Source organism: Bradysia coprophila, unplaced genomic scaffold, assembly GCF_014529535.1.
Source record: "Bradysia coprophila strain Holo2 unplaced genomic scaffold, BU_Bcop_v1 contig_24, whole genome shotgun sequence".
Classification (NCBI taxonomy): Eukaryota; Metazoa; Arthropoda; class Insecta; order Diptera; family Sciaridae; genus Bradysia; species Bradysia coprophila.
Genome location: NW_023503501.1, coordinates 398,214 through 405,391, shown reverse-complemented (window position 1 = coordinate 405,391; position 7,178 = coordinate 398,214). Strand labels below are relative to the sequence as shown.

The window sequence follows — 7,178 nt, the reverse complement described above, 5'->3', positions numbered from 1 at the left end:
TATAATTATCTGGAAATAAAAATGTTTCAGCACAAAGTGGGAAACTGAAATAACGTGAACAGTGAGCACAGTGCTGAATGTCATCTCTGGAAAAACTTACTTGAACCATCAAAAATGTGTTGAATGTTCTGCTTATCACAAACACAATCTTATAGATTGCCTTAGTCCAATAATGCCAAGAGTGGGGTTACACTTTATTTTGTTATTCCTCAGACGACAAAACCTTTTTCCTAGAACGGGCGAATTCGATCCGACCGGAACCCGAAACTGAACTAAAATGTCAGGTTCCACATATAGAAGAATCGTTTGTCTTTACGTTTCTTCAATTCCACACGACACTCTTTACGATTCTTTTGTTGACAACATGTAGAACGATGTGGAACAATTAAAACTGTAGAATACTAACCAATTACAAACTTAAGAGTGATATCGCGAAATCTTCAAGCAATCGGCAAGCCATGCCAACCGGATTTTTGACGAGTATGGTACCCATCGTTCTTGCTTCATTACGAGTTCAACGAGGTATATCTCGCCTCTCTCGGAATTGTCGTTTTCGTGGTAGAGCTGTTTGAAAAATCGGTGGTTTTCAGGTGGAAATTTTTTCATCCTGATTATCAACAAATTTCGCATTTTATGTAAGAAGTAAAGTCAGGAAAATTATCATTGGAAAGCTGAGGTACCAAGCAACTCTGTAAATTAAATTTAAGGTGAAAAAAATGAAAGTGGTCGACAAACCGGTCGAAATTTCTTTGGAGTAATAGGTGACATTTTAGAAATTGTCCTATCTCTTATTGCCAGTAGTCCCTCCAGCATAAGTTTTTATATTTTTAGGAAGTACCGAGTCTAAGCCTTCTAATGGAACCCTAAACCTTTAGGTTTGCTGATGCGCGCACCCGTTAGTAGTCAGAGAAAATTTTTCTTAATACAGTCACTGAAGCCAGTACAGCCAACAGCCCGACGTATTTGGTAGCTTATGTGATCGGTCTAGTCTAGCACTACAATCCCCTGAAATTTGAACGAAGTCGACTCTTTATTACCCGAGATAATCTGTGTGAAAAAATTTCCACTTGAAAACCACCGATTTTTCAAACAGCTCTACCACGAAAACGACAATTCCGAGAGAGGCGAGATATACCTCGTTGAACTCGTAATGAAGCAAGGATTCGATGGGTACCATACTCGACAAAAATCCAGATACGTTGAATTTGTCCTCCATACAAATTGTTCGAAGATTTCGCGATATCACTCTTAATTGAGTTGAGTTTAGTAGAGTTGGATCGTGGAAATGTCCGAGAACTCAAAAATTTTACTCATTTGCTCATTTACTCATTCGCACATCCCGATTATATAGGCCCTGTCGAAAGTCGAACGTCTAGAACTTAACACTTGATTTCCTCTTACCAAAAAAGTACTCCGTGGAGCGGGAAATTTGTTCAAATGGCAGGCAGGCACATCACACGTCAGGACTGCTATCGATTCTATTGCTTGATTGGATCTCAGATTTTTTCGACAGACTCAAATGAAATCTTTTACTTCATTTGTTTGTAAATTAATTTTACATCTTTTAACATTAGCTGAAGACATAGCCGTAAAAGTTTTTGACTATGGGTTTATGCAATGCGTTGCCACGCTGCACATGATTTGGCTGCACATGTTCATGACAAAGTGGAATATAATTTTCATTTAAGATAACCACATCATTATCATCGATTTCTGCAAGGTAAATTGCAGTTCTACCAATAAGAAGTCTCCTATCATCTTAACATTGTATATCGAAACCAATAAACATTAAAATAGACTCAGTGTAATAATGTGTTCTCCTCCTCACCCGGTCAAAACGTGTTGTACGCTAAGAATATCCCGAAATCATCTTCGAACTGCGAACAAATTGCGAGAATTTCATACGAAAAGCTCATAAATAACAAACAGTTTAGATTTAATTACGATTGAATTTAGTCGTCATGTTCGCCATAACGTGTGTTAAAACAATCCATTTTTCATACGAAAACATTCACGCAAATAAATTATCTCTCTGTCATGTAGCAATTTAATAATTACGCCATGGTACAATCTGATTTTGAGATTAAAAAAAACGTTTTTTTATTTATATAATACAATTTATACATCGAGGATAAGTATAGGTTACACAAAATGGCTACCCACCCTTAAAAATATGATTCTATATTGTTCCTAAAAGATTTTTTTCTGGCTATTCATATTCATAGACCGCATTTTGATTGCGTGTAAAGCTTTTTTTTTGAGTTGTTTCCACCCTCGTAATTTCTATTCATTAAACATTTTCAACCCTCTGGTAATAAGTAGGTGCATGACATGAAATTGTCTTCTATACGTCATACATATGTAAGTATATAACTATGCCACCATCAGGAACAACAATATTATCTATATTTTACCAGCAGACACGTACCCATATTTATCGAAATTGTACGCTGTGATATACAATGTTTGTGTGAAAAATTAAATAATTTCAGTGGAAACGCATCACAACAACAGACTAGAGTGTGACAAGCTCCGCCTGGTTGGTATAATTTAAAAGAAATGACAAATTTCGTCACTTGAAATTAAAATAGACATTGCGGCTCCACTGAAATATGTATACATATCTCCGATGTGGGTGTCACAAACCCAGTCGCTTTGAATACGCAATCGCGTTTAGAGTGACAATGTTTTTATTTGTTTATTCATTGAAATCCAACGTACTGTGTCACTGTGTATATGACCGGTTCCGTTTACTCCCACAAGAAAATATCGACTTGTTAGTTGTTGATAGTTCAGGATAGTTTTCGGGTATTCCATAGCACCGATTCTAGCACGAACACTCATTTCTGCAATGTCAAAAAGCGTTCAAATTTTCAAATATGTATGTGAGTACGATTGTATGTGTTGTGTTATTCACACCAAGAAATCATGACTCCTATCTTGATTGCATAAGCCTCCGAATATTTGTTATGTTCATGCTAGAAGCAAAGTTGTGGTCTTTCCGATATAAGAGGCATTGTAGCCACATACCATCACTTATCTATGTCGTCGCTAAGATGACGTTCATACTTTTTCTCGATATTTTAAGAATCACTCCCTTGTCTGCTTTTGCCTCTTTAGTGGTTATCCCCCCTGTGTGTGGCGCCTTTTTTATTACCCCTTCCAGTTCTTGTATTTTTTTAAATAGCGTCTTTGAATGGCATCATTTTTGTAATACTCAAGAGTTGTAAGTCCTCCAGAACTACGACTACCCAGTAATTGCAATCCGCGAAGATTACACGGGACAGTATAATTTCTGTAGATTCTTCTCAAATCATAAATGGTTCGTGTTACCTCTCCTTATGTCATATGTGCCTCATTTTTCAAACCTTCGTCATTTTGTGAATGGCTTCTTAGCAGATCAACTTGACCTCACCTGTCCTAAGCGTCAATATCAATAGTATTGACAAAAATTTTGTTTCTTCACTTAAACGTTCAGCAGTTCATGCCTACCAAAACATAACCCGCTTCGCGTACAATTATCATTTGATATTAGAGTCGTATTGTGTACGGTCATTTGGCCGTTCCTTTCAAAGGATTAAAATCATTAAAATAGTTAGAGTCATCATCATTATTTAGTATAAACACAGAGTGTGCAGCTCGTAAATTAATATCCTTTTAAAACAGAAATCAGTGCCCATTAATAATGCTAATTCGTTGAAGGGAGTACGTTAAATCCAAAATGCATTTTATAATATTTTACTATCATCAATTAGGCAAAACATAATATTAAATATATTAAAAGGATTCCATTCCGAATCCATCTGTTTGGAATATACCTATAATTTAGACAAACATCAATTATTTTTTGGAAAATCACGGAATATTTATAACAAAAATGTAAAATAAACAAAAACCGAAAGAAATATGTATTCATTCATAGGTCGTTAGAATGTACCATTTTTATTATACTTAATTGTTGTGGTGATGTCTTTGCACGAAGGTGGCTCGGATGCCAATGATGTTTTCTCTTTCAAGCAATAAAATTTTCTGAAATTTTTATTATAGTTTTTCGATGATTTATCTGTAATGTCGGTTTAATTATTGTCCTGAAACCACAGCAGAAAAGGTTTGGATCGTTTTATTTTAGAGAGAAAATAACCATTTTAGCCACGAGCCGACTAGACATTCCTGGAATTTAAAATATGTCTCGCTTCTGTAATTATATGCTGTCGGAAAGATCGGAATTTTAAAATTCCATTCTTGCATTTTTCTGGTAATGAAATTTCGTTATTTCGAAGTGAATCACAAAGAAAAATTAATAAAGAGAGCGGCTACGCTGGGTGCCATCTCGTCTTTTTCATTAAAATGTTTTCATCGTCGTAAGTCTTAAATGGAACAGTGGAACAAATTTTGGCAGTGTAAAAAAAATCTGGAAAAATTGTTCAGTATTCTATTTGGCAGCTGTCTTAAAGTGCGTTCAGTCTCGGCGCGGAATTAAGAAATCTTTTACTTACTTTGCTGTAAGTTTCGCTGAGCGTTCTACACAAAATCTTTTACTTCAATACTTTTAACATATGATTTGCTATATAAGAGAACACTAGCCAGAGCTAGTCGTTTCTTTTTGTCTACACTGTTCATAATAGATGTCTAACCATTTCAAAGAGGTACGTTGCTCTACATCCAAATATTTTTTTTTGAACGCTAAAGTGATTTAACGATGTAGGATTAAGTTGTCGATGTATATTAACTGTAGAATATAGCCATGCCCCGACCAAACTTTTGCGTATGAAATACCAGTCTTAGTATACTTTGTCGTAAGGACCGTTCACAATTATATTCATCACGCTACTTAAAAGATTTTTCGATATCCCTCTCGTCACGCGAAAAGGGTCAGAATTAGTCCAAATTTGAAAGAACCGTCAAGTTTCATTGACAATTTCCTTTCACCACTGATGTTGACATGCCGTGAGTACCCTGAATGTGGAAAGCATTTCGTTAGGCCTGATCGAGTTAGGGTGTCACTGTGACTGTCATCGGTGAGGTGATCCTTACCAAATCACTCCAAGAACATGCAAAGGAACAGATTTTATTAACTGTCATTTGCCCCTTATTTTTTATGGAACGTCCGTAACGCAGTGACATTATACCAACAGAAAAAATTAAATTTATATGAGAATTTCGGACTCTGCTACTGATCTTCATCACTTAACGATAGCTAAATATCGAGAAGTATTAGATTTATATCTTATCTAGGTACGACGGGTCCGATCTAACCCAATATGCTAGTACGACTGAATATTACTTAAAATTGATTTTCAAGCAACTAAGAGAAGTGTTTTCTTTAATTTATGGTTACCTTATGCACTTTATCCGCCCCTCTTTATGCGCCTGCGTGTCCTTTTTTTAATCGAACTTTACATGGAACCATAAAAGCTGGAACAAAATGAAAACGTAATTGTAGTCGGAATCGGAACATAATATGCCAATTTAGGCAGACACTTTTAAAGTGTCTATTAAAATGCAGATGTACAATGTATGCAATGGTGTGTGTTTCCAACTAATCATGAAATTGGTCTCGATTTCATCGTACCAAATAACGAAAACAATCATCACTCATCAAAATAAATTTAATAAAAAATTTAAAACAAAAAAAAAACCGAGAGAGAGAAGAATCGAATGTAATGAAATAAAGCTATGATTTTCCGCTGCAAACATTTAATAAGCACCATATATATAACATGCGTGCTGTTATATCCAAAACCGTTCCCATGCAAATGAGTGTAACGTGCCATAAAAAAAAAAATTGGCCACAAATCGCGTCCATATTATTCCGTTGTTAATTCAGAAAAAAAAAATGAATTAAAAATTGACTTGTGTGTATATATACCTACATACGAACTGAATATTACTTTTCTACTCGATGTACAAAAACCATACAGGTGGTTTAGATATTTATTAAATTGTTTTTGTGTAGAGGTAGAAAATGATTACTGATCACCAATCGGAAGCATTATTTTATGCCAGATCGTGCACTGACATGCCCCAATCTGAGTATAATATGCGAGCGATCCACATCGTATTATATATAAGAATAAGACCGATAATCGTTAAAACCGCATATATACCGTGTGGTATAATTGCTTATTAGAAAATTTTATGTGGTGAAACAGCACCCAGTACAAGTTAAAAATTGTGTTTCTATATTGACTACATATAACCACGACGCGTATATGTATACCTTAATTGTCTCTTGAACGGTATGATTTAGATGGAAAATAAGTCATTTATGGATTAGAAACGTTACGAGAGAAAATTAAAGTCGAAGATCGCATTTGATAGTCTTTCTACTCACGAATTTCTAAAAACCCACTTGGACATTAAACACTAGAACGAAAGTCGTGAAGAGTTGAATCTAATTATTATTATTTTTAAGACGAAGATTCAACTTCAGTTACAAGGACATGACACATTAGAGTTTCTTACCGATACCGTACGAAAGTAATAACTCAAATTGAAGAGGTTTCTTCTCTTGTTTATGGGTCTAAACCGTCTAAACACCTCGGAGAACGTTACAAGCGTCCGCATTATGCATTTTATACCGTCCATTCAGTCACTGACTGCCCGTGAAATTTTCCACAACAAATTATAAAAAAATCCAATTTCCCCGACTAATTGTGCATTGTGCATTTTGTGTCGTAATATTGTGGTGTAATGCACAAATAAATATGAAATATTAGGCTAATTTTAACCCTTTGCATAATAATGCGATAAACATGGCATATAACAATATGGGTTCACTTAAATGACTTGGACACGCATTTCCGTGAACCATTTTTCGCTGATTTATATTTTTAGCTCATTTACAGATTAACGGTATCAATTACAATGCCATCTGATATGAAATAGAACCGGTAAACTTACTGAAAAAGTGAATAATTAGGTTAGAGCCGAGTCAGACTTGGGAGTACCAAATTTTTGGAAGAATTTCGCGAAATTGAATTTTAATAAATAAAATGTAAAATTTCTAGAGTACGTGCGAAGGATGCTGGCTGTGTCCACTACTGGAGCGGAAGTCGATAGAGCACACTCGTACATTCTCGGAAGAATATACATCGAGTGAATACTGAATAGTGAAAACAGAAATAGAAATTTTATTAAAAAAATTTTTCCCGGGAGGCCCGAAAAAATCTGACCTG

At 35.2% G+C, this 7,178-nt stretch overlaps 1 long non-coding RNA gene across 1 annotated transcript; it reads right to left on the bottom strand.

The window, feature by feature from the left end:
• Positions 1-2,837: 2,837 nt before the first annotated feature.
• Positions 2,838-6,293, bottom strand: LOC119077597. The gene is made up of 3 exons (XR_005087836.1): positions 6,282-6,293; positions 3,416-3,420; positions 2,838-2,935 (listed from the first exon to the last, which is right to left on the bottom strand). It is a non-coding gene; the product is annotated as an uncharacterized LOC119077597 (long non-coding RNA).
• Between the last annotated feature and the right edge of the window lie 885 nt (positions 6,294-7,178).